A 20,454-nucleotide genomic window follows, 5' to 3' on the forward strand; every position below is an offset into this window, starting at 1 on the left:
TACCTATAATGTCTTCATTTCAGTTAGTGTATTCTTCATTTCTGACTGGTTCTTTTTAATGTTTTCTATCTACATTTTTCTGTTTCCTATCTCTTTGTTGAAGTTCTCACTACATTCATCTGCTCTTTCCCAAGTTCACGGAACATGCTTATAACCAGCATTTTGAATTCTGCATCTGGTAGGTTGCTTTTTTCCATTTTGTTTAGTTTTTTCTCTCAAGTTCTGTTCTTTCATTCGAGACCTGTTTCTTTGTCTCATCATTTTCACTGCCTCCCTGTTTGTTTCTATATATTAGGTATAGCTGCTGCATCTCCCTGTCTTGGTAGAGAGGCCTTATGTAGGTATCCTGTAGGGCCCAGCAGCACAGTCTCCTGGGTCACCCAAATTAATTTCTCTAGGTGCCCCATCCCCACCCTGTGTGGGCTGTGTACACCCTCCTGTTGTAGTTGAGCCTTGATAGCTGCTGATACCTCAATGGGAAGGATTTAACCCCAAGGTTGATCGGCTATGAGGACTGGCCACCACCACTGTGGAGGATCTGCTGTGCAGCAACTAAGCCCATAAAACAAGACTTGCTTCAGGGGGTCTCTGGTGCTTGCTGAATCCATGCTTTGAATGTGTTACTCATGGAGGTTGTTGGGTGGTGCTTCAGCATCGTCTGAAGCTGTCCACCATGAGAGCAGACTTGGGGGCCTCCTGGAAGGTGAAGGCCAAGTTCAGTCTCTGCCTGGCATGAACTACAGAGAAATCTGCAGATTGCTGCTACCGGTGTTGGGCTTGGACATGCCCAGGAAAGGCCAAGCTGTGAACCAAGGCCAGCTGACAGTAATGACAGGCCCAGGGCCACTTAGCAAGAGGCATGTGGCCAGATTCTGTTTGACAGACTTCAGGAAAGTCCTAAGCATGAGCCAAGATAGACCATTTGTATGGAAAAGCCTGTGGCAACACCTTGGGTGGGCTTGAAAGTTGGGTGGGGCAGGGTCTGAGGGAATCACCAGGGTGGGGCAAACAGTGTTACCCAAGTTGATGACTCAGATATGGTACCCACCTACTGATTCTGTCAGGGCAGTGCTCTGCAAAGGAACAATGGCCTCTGCCAGCACATCTGTCAGGGAGAAAGCTGTCCCTTCAGCCCTCCTCCCAATGGTAGACAATTCAGTTCCTCTCTGTATGTCCCTGAAACCTTTCAACCTGCATGGGATCTCTAAGAGGAATGCCTGGATCTCCAGAAGCCCTCCGTGTCACTTAGCCACAATCCTTGTTGGTTTTCACAGCCAAAGTTATGGAGTCTTCTCTTCCTGGCACTGGAACCCTAGGCTGAGGGGCCTGGTGTGGGACTGGGAAGCCTCGCTCCTCAGTGGGGACCTCTACAGCCAAGATATCCCCCAATTTTTAACCACCACATGTGGGTGTGAAACAAGGCCTGTTACGAGTCTCTGCCCCTTCTATCAGTCTCAATGTGGCTTCTTCTTCATATCCCTAGTTATAGGACTTTTGTCCAGCTAGATTTCAGGCAGTTCTAAATGGTGGCTGTTCTATAGTTTAGCTGTAATTTGATGTGGTTGTGAGAGGAGTGCATTTACCTACTCTGCCACACTTGTATGTTTTTTAAAAGCTTTATTTCAACTTCATTAATTTTACTGTGATAAAATTCATATACCATATAAACCACCCATTTAAGTGTATAATTTAATGGCATTTAGTATATTCAGATTTGTGCTTCGTTATTCATCTCCCCAAAAAGAAACCCTATACCCATTAGCAATAACTCTCCATTTTCTCCCAATCCTCAGCCCTAAGCAACCATGAATGTACTATGACCCTAGACATTTGCCCATTCTGCATATTTACCTCTTCAATTTTTAAAGATATTTTCACTGCATATACAATTTTATGTGTATAGCTTTACAGGTTTCTTTATTTAGTACTTTCATGTTACTATTCCATCATCTTCCTTCTGGCTTGTCTGAATTCTGTAGAAAAGTTTGCCACAATTCTTACTTTGTATATTAGTCTGCTAGGGATGCCTTAACATAGTCACACTGACTGGGTGGCTTCAATGTTGTTTATTTTCTCATCATCAAAGTGTCCACAGGTATGATTTCTTCTGAGGCTTCTCTCCTTGGCTTGTTGGTGGTAACCTTCTCACTGTGTCTTCATATGGTCTTTTCTCTGTGCCCACATGCCCCTGGTGTCCCTTTGTGTAACCAAATTTCCTCATCTTACAGACAGATTGGATTAGGGTCACCCTAACAGCCCCATTTTAACTTAATTGACTCTTTAAAGACCGTTCTTCAAGTAGTCACATTCTGAGGTACTACTGGGGCTTAGTTTCAACATACAAATTTGGGGGGATACAATTCAGACCATAAGAGCCCTGTATGTAAGTGTGGAGGATTTTTTGCGTCTTGTTTTTTTTTTTATATCTGCTTTCAAGACTCTCTCTTTTCACTAGTTTTAAGCAACTTGATTAAGATGTGCCTTGATATAAGCTCTCTTCATGATTTTTCTTTTTCCTAATAAATTTTCATCTCTCTTTTTTAAAGATTTTACTTATTTATTTTTAGAGAGGGAGAAAGAAAGGGAGAGAAACATCAATGTGTGGTGGTTGCATCTCAAGTGCCCCCCACTGGGGACCTGGCCCACAACCCAGGCATGTGCCCTGACTGAGAACTGAACTGGCAACTCTTTGATTCTCAGGCCGGCGCTCAATCCACTGAGCCAAACCAGCCAGGGCTCTTCATGACTTTTCTGTTTCAGGTTTTCATGATCCCAAGCTCAAACAACTCATGAGGAACTACACCAAAGTTATCATAATCAAACTGCCTAAAATCAATGATGAAGAGAAAATCTTAAATGAGCTTTTTGGATCTGTGAATTTATTGTTTTCATTAAATTTAGAACAGGTGCTATCATTACTTCCTCAAATATTTTTCTAGCCTCACTCTCACATTCCTGAGACTCCAATTACGTATATTCTTAGCTGCCTGTTGTTGTACCACTGCTCATTCATAATTCATTTGTCACTGTGTATTTCTATTTTTGATTTGTTTCTTATGTTTTATTTTGGATGTTTCTGTTGCTGTGTCTTCAGGTTCATTCATTTTTTCTTCTGCAATGCCTAGCTACTGTTAATCCTACTATATTTTTCATTTCAGAGACTGTAACTTTCATCTTTAGAAGTCTGATGTGATTTTTGTATCCTTTATGTCTCTACTTAATATGCTCAATCTTTCATCGAGGTTTTGAACATATGAAATAGTTGTAACCGTTACAATGTCCTTGGTCTACCAACCATTACAATGTCCTTGTCTACTAATTCTATCATCAGTGTCATTTCTAGTCCTTAGTGACTGGCTGTTTTCCTCAATATGCATTTGTAGTCTCTGCTTCTTTGTACACCTGATAATTTGTGATTGGATGCCCAATACTGTAAATTTTGCATTATTTGTTGGAGTTTTTATATTTTTTCTTTAAATTTGAGCTTTGTTTCAGGAATCAGTGACACGGAAACAACTTAATCCTTGAGGCTTGATTTTATGCTTTGTTAGTCCTTTAGACTCAGATGAATTTGACACCATTACTGAGGCAATATCCTTCTAAGGACTCAACAATGTCCAGGTGTTAGATGTGTTTCTACTCTAGCTAGTGGAAACACAACATACGTTATGGCCCTGTGTAAAAAAGACTGTTCTGCTTAATGCTTTCTAGTGATATTTTTCTGGCCTTGGGTTAATTTTGTCAATGATCATGAAGTGATTAGCACTCAACTAAAGATTCTAAGGCACTAAAGTCCAATACAACTTTCTGTGATGATGGAATTGTGGAATTGTGGATACCACATTTGAAATGTGGTTAGTGTAACTGAGAAAAATAATTTTTATTTAAATATCCATATGTGGTTTGCAGCTACTGTACCAGACAGTGCCAGTTTAGGGAAAATCTCTTGCTCTCTCTTGTGTGAAGCTCACTTCTCTCAAATATTCTACACACTAATTCTACCTGCCTTGACATCCCTAAACTTTTACCTCTGTCTACTCACCTAAGGGGGACTACCAGCTCTGTTTGGTATTCTTTCCCATCTTAGGTGCCACAACCTGGAAACTTTCTTCAGGCCAAAAGGTGGGGCCATCATAGGAATCACCCTGTTTGTTTCACTTCTCTCAGGCACCACTATCCTGTGTTATCCCTTGTCCAATGTCTAAAATAGTTTTGGTTGTTTTTTTTTTTTAATTGATTTGAGAGAGGCATTGATTTGTTGCTCCTTGTATGTGCCCTGACCAGAAATAGAATCCACAACCTTTGCATATGGGGCTGATGCTCTAACCAACTGAGCTACCCAAGTCAGAGCTAAGGGAGTTTTTAAAATATATTTTGTCTAGTTATTTGTTTAATACAGGAGCATAAATCAACTTCTTGTTACTCTACCATGGCTAGAACTTAAGCTCTCTTCCCACTGAGTTTTAAATGTTCAGTTATTATGTTTTTATCTGTAAAATATCTAATTCCTTATTTTACAACCCAGCCAGCCTTGCTTTATCCTCATTTCTTACTCATAGTTTTTATTCACATTTCTATTTCATTAAATACACTTATTTTACATTCTATATAAAACTACTTCAATATCTGAAGTCCCTGTGAGTCTGGACCAGTTGTTTCTGCTCATGTTTGTTCACAGTGACATCTGTGATATTATTATTATTATTAGCTCATATTTACTGGTAATTTATCTTTGGGAATTCTTTGAAGCTAGGGTTGGCATATGCAACACCAGGGATGATCTGAGTTGGCTTCTCTCAGGGACTTGGGAGCTCTATCAACTTGGATCTACTTTTTTATTAAATTTAATTTATATATATTTAACTTTTTGACCAAAAAATAAATGCATGTTTCAAAAAATTTAAACTCATTCCCTTCCTATTTCTCTTGGTTGGCCCTGAGGACTAAATTAGCACAGTGTGTAGTAAAGAATTTAACCTTGCCCAAAGAGGTCTGGTCTTTGCCTCAGTTCCCTGAAAGTAATCCTAAACCACTGGAATGTACTGCTGGTTAACAGTTTTTGTTTACTGTGAGCTCTCAGCTAGACCAGATAGCCTAAACAATGTGACTTTAGGTCACAGTGTTAACATGACCTCAAAAGGAGCTGGAGACTGAGGTCAGCTTATGCAAGCAGTCAACCATATCTGTGTGATGGAGTCCCAACAAAAGCTTTGAACACCAAAGACTCGAGTGAGCTTATTCAGTTGGCAATATTCCACATGTGTTGTCACATATTATTGCCAGGAAGAGTTAACTCTGTCCATGACTCCATTGGGAGAGGATAACTGGAAGCTCAGCATTTGGAACCCTCCTGGACTCTACCCCATGTGTCTCTTCCATTGGCTGATTTCAATTTGCATCCTTTTGCTGAAATAAACCATCACTTTGAATGTTAACAGCTTTTAGTGAGTTCTGCGTGTCTTTCTAGCAAATTATTGAACCTAAGGGTGATCTTGAGGACCCCTGAACTCTCCAATTGGTGCCAAAAGTGAGGATAGACTTGAGGGACTGTTTCCTAACTTTGCAAACAGTCAGCGGCGTTGGAGCTGAGGATTCACCTAGCGTGTCTGGGGTAGGGCAAGAAAGCAGCACGAGAGGTCAACAGATAGACTTCATACAGAAGGATTAGGAAAATAAGAAGCCTCTGGTAGCTTTCCTTCTTCCTAGCCTTCACTCAGGAAGCCCCAGCCCCCACCCAACTTTACCCCTAAAACCCTGCACCTTAACACCATCAAATGAGCCCAAGAGTGTCAGGAAATGAAACATAGCTCTACTTCTTAAAAGGTCAGGGACCCTAGTTCTGTATTAAGATCTCTAAGATAAACTCAACTTTCATGAAAAGTGTCAAGGAGGGGTAGTGAGGGTGGAAAATAAGGTTAACAGCCCTGCAGAAAATATGCAGTTCTGGTTCTGAATGTCACTTAAAAGACCTTCACAGCAGACTAATGTAAACTCAAATTGATTAAGGATGAAGAACTACACAATCAGACTGCCAGGGACAGACTTTTGCTCAAGTGAGCCATCTTCCTAGCATGCCTGTAATAAATATGCTCTAACTTTGTCATGCAGACAAAACTTAGATGGCTATTTTAGAAACCAAGCACGCCTTTCTGGACTTTCAATTTGTAATCTGTTATTATTTTAGTCTCCAAAATAGAATTCAAAGTAACACTGTAAAGTCTCCATATTCTTACCATTTTAAAAGATACAAAATTGAGAATCCCCAATACTTACAATCCCTATTTCCATACACTAATACCCTATGATCCAATGAATCTCCCTGTTGTAAGGCAGACAGCAGCCTAGCATGTGCCAAGATTAGTACGAACAGTTTATAAGATTCCACAATAAACAAGATACTTGCTCTTGCCCTTGCAATTGAAGTCTGGAATTTTATAAAAATATACATAAAATTAAAACCAACACAAATTCAAAACAATGAAAAAAAAACAAGTCCATTCATCTTTGTTTTCCCCCTAAGTTTCCTCAAGAATATAATTTTGCAATGGATTTTTCAAGGAATCATGGAAATGGATTGACAAGAGCAAATAAAGATAACTTGGAGGAGAGCAAAAGCACAAGGGAAAGATAGTAAATTTAGTTTAGTAACCTCGCTGATGCAGTCCAAAGAACTGAATTTAATGAAATGTAAGGAGAACAGTGAGTGAGTGGGGCTGTCCTAAGATCCTGCTAAGAAATGTAGGATCTCTGTAACTAAGAGCCACTGTCACAGGGGAATGAGATGATTGATGATGATGATGATGATATAACTGGAATTACTGAGCAGTGAGATACCAGTTTCTCTGCCACTGGTACTGTCTTAAAAGCAGCAACAGAAGGCCAAAAACCTTGTTCTGGTATAAAATATAAAAGTATTCATCATTATTTCAAGAATGGAAGCCAAATCTATACCATCATTTTTTTAAAGGTATGGGCAAATTCAGAGCTGGCTAACAGGGTAGGGGTACAAAATGATTGACAGGTATTCCCTTTCTGCCTACAGTGATATGAAAAGGGAAATATTTTTTAAAAATAAAAATACACAAGTTAATAGTGTGCTTATATATCACAAAGAAAAGAAGCAACAACATTGAGAAAGAGAAAAATATTTTCATGAAATACAAGATTCAAGAAAAAAACACAGATAAAGACAAAAGAGGAACACCAGTTCTGAACCATCCGAAAACACAAAAGAAACATCATTCAAAATAAGTGTCTCACTCTTAGGGTTTGCCATCCTTCTTCCAAGCCTATGGTCTGTTAAAAGATGAGAGACAGGCAATGAGAATTCTCTCAAACAAAACAAATGAATCCCCCACAATCCATACCCCAAGACCAGAGAATTTCAAAGTGCTCCCAAATAGTCATATTTATAACTCCAGAAATCTAAATGCAATGCTGTGCTTGTCATAGGTATTCCTCCCTTACCTCTCCTAAAATTACAACTATAAAAACATTAAATAAATGTCATCACAAAAATCAGCATGACACAATCTTTACCTCTTTTAAATGAGGTAGTTTAAATGAAGAACATAGCATAACTTGTCTTTCCCAAAGCTGCCAAAACAAAATAATCTAAAAGTCTGAATGCTCTTACAGTATAACACAGATTGTGGTCTATTCCCACACTGCCGTTGCAGCCCTCCTAGGATGGGCCAGTGGGATTTAACATGAACCAAATCTGTCAACGAAGTTGAAGATAGACACATGGGTTCTAATGAGCAGTGGTGAAGAAACATACTGCTCCATTTGGCTCCAAACAATGATAAATAATTCAGGAAAAGAAAAACCACAATACAGAGCACAGCAGTCAGATTTAAAAATAGACCACAGGCCACAGAACCTAGGTGGGAGAATTAGGAGTCAGAGAAAATGGATTTGTGTCAACAAATTCCCAAGCCCTTTGCAATACAGGATGCTGCTGAAACTGTCACTCAAAATAGATGCCAGAATTCTAATGCGCTTTTTCAAAAAAAAAAAACAACCCAACAAGTATTTTCCAGGAACTTGGCAAATGTGGTAATGAGAGAGCTAATAAACATTAGTGCTATCTGGATAGTAGTTACAGAAAAAGAAAATCTGCCCTGGCCAGTGTGGCTCAGTTGGTTGGAGTGTCCACGCAAAGCCGAAGGGTTGTGGGTTCGATTCCTAGTCAGGGCACATACCTAGGTTGTGGGTTCCATCCCTGGTTCAGGAGTGTGCAATCCCCGGTCTGGGCACGTATAGGGGGCAACCAGTTGATGCATCTCTCTCGCTCATCGATGTTTCTCTCTCTCCCTTCCTCTCTCTCTCTAAAAGCAATGAAAAAATGTCCTCTGGTGAGGATAAAAAAAAAGAGAGAGAGAAAGAGAGAGAAAGGAAATCCAATATGGAAGACATGTTTTTAAGAAAAAATTAGAAGGCGGTTAAAATTCTGTTTTACATACCACCAAGTTCTAGGTCCAACATCAATTTAGACTTTTACTTACTAATTATCCTCTAGCATTGGGAGTACATGTTACTCAAGACTTTTCTATTCATTTTTGCCCCTCTAGCAGATCTGATTACACAACACATACAAACACAAGATTCTCACCTGTTAACAAAAAGGGTAATTTGAAAATAAGACAGAAACCATGATCATGTTGTCATTAGATTTAAATTAAACTCGAAGTCTGACAGAACTGATGAATTTATAGTTAGATGGGGACAGTCCAAGATCATGGGTACATGTGGATTGTGCAGGTTTCACTCCACTCAAGAATGCTTCAAGTATGGCATCTGATGGACAGTGTGACTGGACAGTCAATCTTAAGTCTGGAGTCCTGAGGATTATAAGAATGACCAGAACCCAAATGTATTCTACAAAGTCAACAATGTGTGTGATGAAGAAATAACATTCTACATCAAACTTGCATTTCCCCACAACCATCAAAATACACGTCTCTTCATAAGTCAGATTGATACCAGACAACTGAAAATTTTAGGATCAAATAATGATGCCTACTCTAGCTATAATGTATGATACAAATATAAACCATAATGTGGTCCTTCCATATACTGTTCTATTCTAACTAAACAAAAGAAACAGTACTGAAGAAATTTTTCTTCATTATAAAGACCAATTCTTTATAAATTCTTCATTATAAACAAACCCAAATGGTTTTGCCTCACCACCCTTTAGAAGAAAAATTGACTATGTCTCCTCATAACTGTACCGCTCAACTTAAACTACACAAAGATCAGAATGTACTTGGAATAAGATGGGTTTTTTTTCCAATTTTTAAATTCTCTAGATTCTAAGACCAAAGATTAAATAGTATTTTCAGAGAAATAGACCGACTCATTTAAAACATGGTCCATATAAAGCACTTCTCCAGGCATGACACAACATGGATGGACCAGCTGTTTTCCATCCCTGCTCCACACACCACAAAGTAGGCCATCACTCTTCTCTCTGTAAATTTAGGCTTTTTTACTGTTGACAATAGACAGTATGGTTAGATGGACCTGGATTTGAGTCCTGACACTGGCACCACCACTGTTTGTAGTAAAAGAACCATTTTCTGGGTCTCCCACTTTAGCCAGATCCACTCTGACCCCCTTCTAACTTACCTATCCCCTCAGGGCAAGATGTTTATTGGACCAAGGGGACATACCTACCTAAAGCCCCCAAGCAGTCCCAAGCTGACTTCCAGAGCCTTCAATAGATCTCTTTTCAAACTCTGTCCTTACATAGATAATACCCATGATCATATACATTTCATGGTCTGAATGGTGTATAAGGGACAAATTATGAGCGGGGTGTAGATGGTGACTAGATTTTTGTGGGTCTCCCTGCAAATATCCCTTCCTGTCTCAGAAGCCTGAAGAGTCCAAGAATTCTGGCCTCTAAGTCATTATGAAAGTACACCAGTCTAGGTAAAATAAGAACAATTTTTTTGTTTTTTAAAATCTTGATTTATAACTTAAATATTTAGACATGGAATATGTGCTTCCATTCATGATCTTTTCCTGGGACTTGAAATTATTAGAAGCAGGCCTACCTAGCCCTATCACATACCAGCTGTGTGATCTCAAATTAGTAACTGCCTCTGTAAGTCTCATCTTACTGACCTGTAAAATAAGCTAGCTAAAACCTCCTTCACAGGATTTTAATGTGATGAAATAATCTTCAAAATAATTCTGTACGGCGCCTGATGCACAGAAAATATGTGAAAAACTAATATGTGACAAACTAAAACTACTGTTATTGGTTCCACCATCACTCCTTTCCCTAGTATGGGCAAAAATACACCATAAGGGCAAAAAAAGTAGAACCAATTTCAGAAAAACCACAACCAAAACACAATCATCTGTGGGTCTCATTTCAGGGATTTCTGTCATTGACTAAATGGAAGTCTACTGGTATTCTTATCAACATTTCTCCCATTAAAATGTAAGCTCTACTTTTTCTCACTTACAAAAAAGATAAATGTTAACCTAAACTTAATTGTGGTAATCACATCGCGATTACACGAGGTTTGTCCAGAAGGTATCCAGCCATGTAATGTGAGAAATATTGAAGAAATACAAGATACAAGAAACACTGTTCACAGGACCATGATGCCTCAATCCTCTTCAAAGTCAGCAACGTGGGACCTCACACAGTTCTTCCAATCTCCATCAGCTGCCCATTGTATTTTCCTGCATCTCATCAATGATCTGAAATCTCTTTCTTTTCAAAGGAGATTTTAGTTTTAGGAAAAGCCAGAAGTTGCAGGATGCCAAATGTGGGCTGTAGGGGAGCTGAGTCACCTGGGTGACTTGATGTTTTGCCAAAAATCCTGCACAAGATGCACCCATGAGCGGGCACACTGTTGTGATGAAGCTGCCAACTACCAGTTCCCCATAGTTGCGGCCTTTTGAGTCACCCAAATAGCTTCTGAGGAGGAATGTTCAAGCTTTAATGCAAAATGTGATGCAGATTCATTGCTCTACTTGTTCAGTCATTTTGAATGTGATGGCCACAAGGTACACATGCTCACTCAACGGCATCTATCACCTCCACTGACTAGTACAGTGAAGTTGTCATTGTTCACACATGCACATTCCAGGCCACTCTCCTTGGCTATCAGATTATATCCATGTCCCGCAAACCAAATCTTGTTCTATTAACAATGGCTAGACTTTTTCCAGACAGACCTCGGATGCATGTCAAGTCAATATGTTGTATATCTTAAACTTTTACAGAACTGTATTTCAATTACATCTCAATAAAACTGGGAAAAAGTTAAGCTCTATAAAGGCAGGGAGTTTTCCTTTTTCTTCGTACTCTCAGTTCCTGGAATAATGAATATGTATTTGTTAATAAACTAGTAATTACAAAAAGTATAGAGTGGTTATCTGATACCCCAACATCAATATAATAAGAAAGCAAGCCTGGCATAACCAGAAAAATGAATTATTTATATATGGTTACTTCATTTAGCTGCTTCCTCTAATTTCAGAACAGCTTCCTTAAAAAAAGGAATTAATAAAAACAGAGTGCATTTTTGTCATGAGGACATTTTTACTCTCTTCAACTTCACTTCATTACCTACCCGCACAGGAATACTAATAATACTCAGTAATTTCATATAATCCTACCAGGGGGGGAATTTAAGTAACTAGATTGTCCTAAAGCTCTTGTTTAAGCTCCAAACATGATGGGATGTAGTAAAAAGAAATCCAAAAGAGCAGGTTAGGAAAAGGTACCTTTCTACATTTCTCTCATACTTTTATCCCTAACCCCTTGAAATTTGCATAGGTCAATCCCGTCAACTCCTAAGAACTCAAAAGAAAGTCTACAAATAATATCCAACATCTTATCGCATTCTCAAAAAAATATTTTGGTTTTCAACTTTCCTTAACATATTTATCTCTCTGATGAATGTTCAGTTCCAAACTAAAGGTTAGAATATTGTGGTAGAAATACGTAATTTAGAATCAAATCTATTCTGATACAAATTGGAATGACCCTGACAACATTATACATTATATTCTCAGGAAGAGAGAATGATGGCTGGACAAAGGATAGCTCAGAAGTATATCCTGCATGACTGAGAATTAGAAGTTTGTCAATAAGGTAGATATGTTGCAGACGTGCTCTTATATCACACAAATGCCAACACTAGCCTTGGTACTTATTAAAAGCTTATTTTAATAAAATTGCATCCTCCATATTGGTCTGAAATACATCTACAACATAAGGCATTATCTTAAAGAAAAGCTACTCTTGGTGACCTCAAGATACTAGTAGTAAAAGTATGATATTCCTGGGCACTGGCAAAATAAACTCCCATTAGCCCTAAATTCCATGACTGGACTTACATGTATGAACATAACTCCTCCCTGAACAAAACACAAAGTCTTCTCAAAAAATAAAAATAAAAAAAAGACACAAAATCCAACAAGTCCCAATACATCCTATTCTAGACCAAAAATACAAACCTATAAATGTCTAGAAATGCAGCAAGGTATGTAATTACTGAAGTTAACTAGCAGTCTCAAAATTAACATCACTGCAATGCTCAAGGGACTGCAGGGACAAAAAAGGAGTTATGGGCAGATAAATCCCACCAAAAAGAGATACAGTTCGGATATAGCTCTCTAATAAATAAAGATAACAGGATTCTGAAATTGACCAATACAACTTGCTGGGAGAATGAAAGTTATTATCAACCTCCTAAGTCTCAACTAAAATTCAACCGTTTTGTTGCTGTTATTCACTGGGCAAGTGGGAATTAAATGGGCTGAAAGCTCAGAAATGAGATAATCATTTTGTAATAAAGATAACATGAAAGATCCTTTCATTCTTTTTGTTGTTTTAAAAAGAAAACACAAAGAATGAATGTCATTTACCAGTGACAAAAAAACCCCACATTTTTTAAAATGTGTACTATATCTTTTTCTATAAGATCACCATATCAGAGTTGTTGCCATATGACTTTAACTCTAATCCTCACTTGCCTTTATCCTAGAAAAGGATATAACTATGGGATTCTGATCAGTATTCTATACAGTACAGATTTTAGACATTTGACTTCCAGTTCTGTCACTTATAAACTGTGTAATCTTGGGCAAGTTATTTAATCTCTTGGTGCCTCAGTTTCCCTTACCTGAAAAACAATATAAAAGTAACTATCTCATGGTGTTGTAAAGATTAAATGAGTTAATATACAGGTAATACTCTGGTTTCTCTTCAGATCGTATAAATCTTTCGCCTTTTACAGGTAAAATGCTTAGACACATGGAAAGCCATTTAAATGTCAGCTCTTATTTTTGTTGTTGTTTTTTAATCTTCTCTAGAGTAATACAGCAAGAGTATATTCTCAAATTTTAAAACTTGGAATAATACAGAAATAATATTATCTGTTTTATGGCTCCAAAACTGAGGGACCTGCTTGCAGAGAATGAACAGAGTAAGCAGGCCCAGGGCGACATTAGGTTTTAAGGGCCTCAATATGCATTTCCCTCTTAGAGAAAAATATTCTGGGATGCAATCTAATATTTGTGTGCCAGAGGAATAATGTTCCCTCTCAGCACCTACCAGGAACATCAACAGTGCAGGGGACAAACAAGTCAATTATAATGTGTAACATAGCTAGAGCTGCTCACAAGGTTAAATGGAAAGAGAAGGAACAGGCATCTAAATCATACCAGAAAAAAGGTTTCCAGAAGTAAAGATGCCTAAGCCTAATCCTCAAGGACAAATAATATTTAGACAAATAGAGAAATGAAGAAAGAGACTTAGATTCCATATTTAACAGCTGGCGGATTTGAGGAAAGTTAGTTAACCTTTCTAAACCTCAGTTTCCTAATCCATAAAATGGGATATAGGAGTACTTCTTCTGAAAGGCTGTGTGAAGATTAAGTGAGATAATATATGCGAAGTGCCTAAAACAGTGCCAAGAACATGGTGTGAACACAAAAACACAGTAATATTACTAACAGAGATGTATGGGCCACCAGAATGCTTTCTCAGAACTGCAAGTTCATCATTTTTCTATTTTAGAAAGATTACTTTTGCTACTGTATGGATGGCTTAGAAAGAAAATAAAATAGAGGCAGAAACACCAACTAGGAAAAAGATGAGATATGCATTTTAGCTGTAGAATGAAGGGACTCTGACCAGACAGGCATTAATGTTAAAATCATTAAGACTTAGTGATATATGAGATTTTTGTAATGATTGGGAGAGGAGAAGTCTAAGAGGACACCTAGGTGACTTGATAGAAAAGCTCTCAAATTATGGTCTGGCATCCCTGGGAATCTCATACTTTTTCATGGGATCTGCAAATCCAAATCATTTTTATAATAATACTAAGGTCTTGTTGTTCCTTTTCATTCTCATGCTCTCACAGGTATACAATAGTATTTTCTAGGAGCTAGTTGACATGTAATATCATAATTAATTGAATAAAAAGCCAATATGAGAACCTATCTGTGATCTATTAACCTCAACATTAAAGCAGTTTTGTAAAAATGAAAAACAATGAAACATACCTCACTGAATTTTTTTGTTGCTGTTTTTGAAAAAAATTTCAGAAAAAATTTGCTTTTATGTTACCATGTAATGAATTTATTATTTTTAAATAGATGAACATTTTTTAAATGTCTGTTTTAATTTCTAATATAATAATATTGATAGATATAACCCACATAAACAAAAGAAAAGCACCTTAAGAATATAAAGGGATTCTCCCCTGGCTGGTGTGGCTTGGTGGATTGAGCACTGTCCTGCGAACCAAAAAGGTCGCTGGTTCAATTCCCCATCAGGGCACATGCCTGGGTTGCAGGCCAGATCCCAAGCTGGGGGTGTGCAAGAGGCAACCGATTGATGTATCTCTCACACACTGATGTTTCTCTCCCTCCTTCTCCTTTCACCTCTCTATAAATAAATAAATAAATAAATAAAATCTTTTTTTTTTTTTTAAAGGAATACAAAAAGGTTCTGATACCAAGAAGTTTGAGAGCAACTGGGGTGAATATTTCTATTATTGTGATAAGAATACTGAAGAAGAAACCAGTTTGGGAAAAAAGATGATTAAGTTCTGTTTAAAATCATGGCAAATGTGATATACCCACAGGTTAGCGAAATCAAAGTATCCAATAGGCAGTTACCCAGTTATCCCAGTGAGACTGGATATCTAGCCCACCATACTGTAATAGAAATTGAAACCCTGGATGTTATAGGGAGAGCACATGGAGAGAACAGTGGCATATTAGCAGCAGAAAAGGCTACAGAGGTGAGCAGAAGCCTCAGAACACACCAATATTTAAGGAATAAAGAAAAAGAAGAGGCGTTCATATATGAAAAGTTATGAATATTAGAAATAAAAATGAAAAATAAAAGAGCACACCATTAGCTACAAATTTACAAGAGAGAAAAAGCTGGTCAGGGCTTTGAAGAAAAACTAAGGAACTATCAACCATTAGCAATGGCAACAAAAATTAGAATGAGTAAATGAAACAACATTAATTCCAAAACCTCATGTTAGAGAAATATTTCAATCGATTCTCGTATAATATTTTCTTATCACAGTTACTCATTAATGGTAGAATGATTTCAGGTTCATCTTCTTTGCCTTCCTTCTTCATCCTCCAAAAGGAATGCAAACAAGTTAAGAAAATGACAAAAAGGATAGAGATGGAAAGATCCTGGATGAAATACATGAAGGGAGTTGACTGAAGCAGTAACTCCATTCAGAGGCATTCATTCACCCAACAAATACTTAGTAACCACTTTGTGCAAGGCATCTTGATAGCCAATGGGAAAAACACCTGAGCAATATATGAAGCTATGCCCCTGGATTATCAGCAAAAGCAACAGACTGGAAACAGAAATAAAACTTTCCTGATAAAACTTGCACAGGCAGAGGCAGCTATATATTCCAAAAACGGCTTTAGCAGATCTCAGAGCTTAAAGTCACCTAATTATAAAAATATATCCTAATTCCTAAAATAACTCCAAAGAAATATTTTCTTCAAGTATTTGATAGTTATATGATCCTATGACAATGCTGTATCTGAGTTTTTACACAGATAAGTGCATCTTTGAAATGCAGAGATAATCTTTAAGAAATCCTAGGATATATTTTAAAACATTATAAACTCTGAGGTAAGCTTAAAAACTAATAATAAAGGTCAATGGAGAGTTACATAACTAGTACACTTAGGCTGGACAGGCTGCTTTAACTGGTCAACTATACCCATTTAAATATTACTGTATAAATATGACCATTCTTTCAAGGAAATGACTGTAAAGAATAGACAAAAAGAGTATCAAAAACACCTAGATTGTAACGTTAGATCCAAAGAGCAGTCAACAAGAAAGGATATATTATCACAAACAAGCTGTCACTAAAGTCTTTTCACACCACATTTTGTGCTCTGGTAGCTGACCTATTTCTAGTTCTAAGCCTGTATGTGACTGATTTACAAACTTCTGGAAGTAGCTGGGCTTCAACAGATACCCAACATCAGACCTATCTTTTTGTCTGTTAGATTCAGCCTCCACACCCCCCCGCCCTTTTATTTAAGGACTTGCGAAAGGAAGAAATTATTGGACAGAAGTCAGTAACACTGGGTGTTCCTAATGTTACTGAAAACTTTAGGGGAGGGATATTTTATTCCTGACTAATATGGAGTAACAGGGATCATACCTTTCTGGCACAAACAACTTAAAAAAAAACAACAACAGACAAAATGTGTGAAACAATGGTTTTTAAGACGCTGAACATGAGGCAATGAAGGACAGTGCTTCCTGAGATAGAAAACAAATAAGGACAGCCCTATGATTACCCAAGGGTGTCTGAGAAAACAAAGGAGTCTAGAGTTCACAGAAGAGAATAAGCCACAGATTGGAGAGAATATTTGCAAACCACGTATCCAACAAAGCACTCATGACTAGAATATATAAAAAATTCTCAAAACTCATCACAGTAAAGAAATAATCTAATTAGAAAATGGGCAAAAGGCATGGAGACATGTTCAAAATCATTAGCCATTAGTGAAATGCAAATTAAAACCACAATGGCTTATCACTACACATCTATCATAATGGCTAAAATAAAATGCATTGATGATACCAAATGTTAGCAAGGACGCAGGAAAACTGGATCACTCATATATGTATAGCTGGTGGAAATATAAAATGGTACAGCCCCTCTGGAAGACAGTTTGGCAGTTTCTTATAAAATATGTAATTACCATATTGCCAAGCAATTTTATGTACTCATGGACATTTATCCTACAAAAATAAAAACTTATGTTTACAAAAAACCCTGTACAGGAGTGTTCATAGCAGCTTTAATCATAATAGTCGAAGACTGGAATCAACACAGAAATCCTTCATTAGATGAATGATTAATCAAATTTAGGGCAGCCATACCCTAGAATACTACTCAGCAATATAATGGTACAAATTACTGATACATACAATGACTTGGATGGATCTCAAAGGAATTATGCTGAGGGGAAAGAAAAAGTCAATCTCAAAAGGTAATATTATCGTAAGGTTCCATTTAAGAATATTTTGAAATGACAATATTACAGAAATGAAGAACGAATTAGTGGTTGCCAGGGTTACACATTTATGAATGGGTGGAGGAAGATGGGTGTGGTTATAAAAGAGCAACAGGCACTGTGTTTGTCTTAATCGTGGTTGTCGATACACAAATTCACACATGATTAAATTCTACAGAACTACACAGGAATACATGTAAAATTGGTCAAATATCAATAAACTCTGCAGATTGTACCAATATAAATTTCCTGGTTTTGATATAGTACTACAGTTATACAGGCTGTTCCACTGGGAGAAACAAGGTGAAAGGCACATGGAAAAATACTGCATATTTTTCTTGCAACTTCTTATAAATTTTACTTATCTCACAATGAAAAATTAAAATAAATGCTAAGAAATTATACAATTATAGATAGTAAAGAAAGAAATTTAACTTCCAGCCAAGATGGAGGTGTAGGTAGATATGCTTTGCTTCCTCACACAACCAAAAGAACCACCACCAATTTAAAAACAAAACCACCAGAATAGCCAGAAAACTGAATTGTGTGGAACAGTGACAACCAAGGAGTTAATGAAGAAACATTCATCCAGACTGGAAGGAGCAGCGGAGATGGGCAGCCGGGGCAGACCGGGTGGGCGAGGTGGCAGCTGGCAGACCAGGTTGTCTCACACTCACCTGCGTATAAGCTGGGAGGAACTGGGGAGTGAGATAGACCACGAAACCCAGGGTTCCAGCATGGGGAAATAAAGCCTCAAAATCTCTGTCCGTAAAAACCTGTGGAGGTTGCACAAGAGGAGAAACTCTCCATATCTCACAGGAGAGTTTGTTGGAGGAACCCATGGGTTCCTAGAACATACACAAACCCACCCTCCCACTCACCCACACACCCAGGAATCAGCACTAGAAGGTCCCAATTCACTTATGAGTAGCAGAGGAAGTGACTGAAAGCAGAGTGAGAGCCAAGCAGGTGGCATTTTTTCCTCTCTGACCCCTCCCCCAAATACAGGACCTCAATGGAGTAAAATGGGTTGCCCCGCCCTGGCGAATACCTCTGCCCCTTACAATGTAACAGGTGCACTGAGACAAAGAAATATGGCCCAAATGAAAGCACAGATCAAAACTCCAGAAATAGAATTAAGCCACCAGGAGATAGCCAACCTATCAGATATAGAGGTCAAAACACTGGTAATCAGGATGCTCACAGAAATGATTGAGTATAGATGCAAAATACAGGAAGAAGAGAAGGCTATGCAAAGTGAAATAAAGAAAAATATACAGGGAACCAACAGTAATGAGAAGGAAACCAGGACTCAGATCAATGACTTGGAACAGAAGGAAAAAATAAACATTCAACCAGAACAGAATGAGGAAACACGAATTCAAAAAAATGAGGAAAGGCTTAGGAATTTCTGGGACAACTTTCAACATTCCAACATCCGAATCATAGGGATGCCAGAAGGAGAAGAGGAAGAGGAAGAAAGGGACTTATTGAAGAAAAAGATCAAAACTATCAACAGTAAAATGACAACAAATTCATAACTATCAACAACTGAACCTAAAAAAAAACCCAAAACAAACTAAGCAAACAACTAGAACAAGAACAGAATCACAGAAATGGAGGTCACATGGAGGGTTATCAGCGGGGAGAAGGGAAAGTGGGAGGAAAGATACAGGAAGTAAGAAGCAGAATTGGTAGGTACAAAATAGGCAGGGGGAGGTTGAGAATAGTCCAGGAAATGTAGAAGCCAAAGAACTTATATATCTGACCCATGGACATGAACTAAGGGGGAGGAATGCTGGAAGGAGGATTACAGGGTGGAGGGGTATAAAGAGGAGGGAAAAGATGGGACAGCTGCAATAGCATAATCAATAAAATATACTTTAAAAAAGGGAAAAAAAAGACATTTAAGAAGTTAAAACTATATTCCATATGTACAAAAATATAAAGAATGAGGTAAGCATGTAAGGTAGAAGTAGTAAAAAAAATTTCTGAAATGTTAAGAGACGAAAATACACTAACACTAACAGTAGGTTAGGAATTCCAAAAGAACAAATGAGGGAGAAAACCTGAAGTCACAGCAAGAGAAACTAATCAAAATAAAATACAGAAAGAAAAAAACCACTAAAATAAAATGAACAAAGCATCAGTGAATTGTAGAATAAATTCAAATTGCCTAATATATGTGTAAGTGATAGTTCCAAAGGCAAGGGAAAAATATTTATATGAAGGCAAAATAAAGACTTTTTAAGACATGCAAAAGCTGAAAGAATTCATCACCAGCAGACCTGTACTAATCCTTCAGGCTGCATGAATATGGTAAGAAGCAGAAATACGGGTCTACACAAAGAAATGAAGAGTACCAGAAATGATTAACAGTGTGAATATAAAAACCTTTTTTTCTCATTAAATATATTATTTAAAATTATCAACTATTCAAAGTAAGAATAATTTAAAATATATTGTACAATTTATATATACCAGTAAAATATATGACCAGAGCAGGGCAATGATCATAAAGAGCAAAAGTATATTACCGTAAAGCTGTGAAACTACCCATGAAGCAATATAACACTATATCGAAGTATAATATATGGCCTGTTACAGGAAAAACGGCAATCTACAGAAACTCACTTAGGAATCCCAGACGTTAGACTTACTACTTTAAATTATCATCTTAAATAAGATCAAAGGAGGAGAAACCACAACTAAAGAATTAAAGGAAAAATGTCAAAACAATGTCTCACCCTCCCAAAACAAAGAATATTAATAGATAGAAATTATAAAAAAGGGACCAAACAAATTTTGGAGCTGGAAGAATAATAATAAGGAAAATGAAAAACATCAGTAGAGGCATTTGACACAAGATCTGAGCAGGCAGAAGAAAGA

At 37.5% G+C, this 20,454-nt stretch overlaps 1 protein-coding gene across 24 annotated transcripts in view; it reads right to left on the minus strand.

Annotated features, from left to right (window-relative positions):
• The window catches only part of R3HDM2 (R3H domain containing 2), a 155,576-nt gene that overhangs the window by 88,141 nt on the left and 46,981 nt on the right, over nucleotides 1-20,454 (minus strand). Inside the window, exon 3 of one of the 24 annotated variants that reach the window (XM_054579952.1) lies at nucleotides 8,205-8,330. The exons of the other annotated variants lie outside the window; for them this stretch is intronic. The gene's annotated coding sequence lies outside the window, so the exon portion shown is untranslated. The remainder of the gene's footprint in view (nucleotides 1-8,204; nucleotides 8,331-20,454) is intronic. 24 annotated transcript variants of the gene reach the window in all.

This window comes from Pteronotus mesoamericanus, unplaced genomic scaffold (genome assembly GCF_021234165.1).
Source record: "Pteronotus mesoamericanus isolate MK-2021 breed Mesoamerican mustached bat unplaced genomic scaffold, CSHL_Meso_final contig_56, whole genome shotgun sequence".
Taxonomy (NCBI): domain Eukaryota; kingdom Metazoa; phylum Chordata; class Mammalia; order Chiroptera; family Mormoopidae; genus Pteronotus; species Pteronotus mesoamericanus.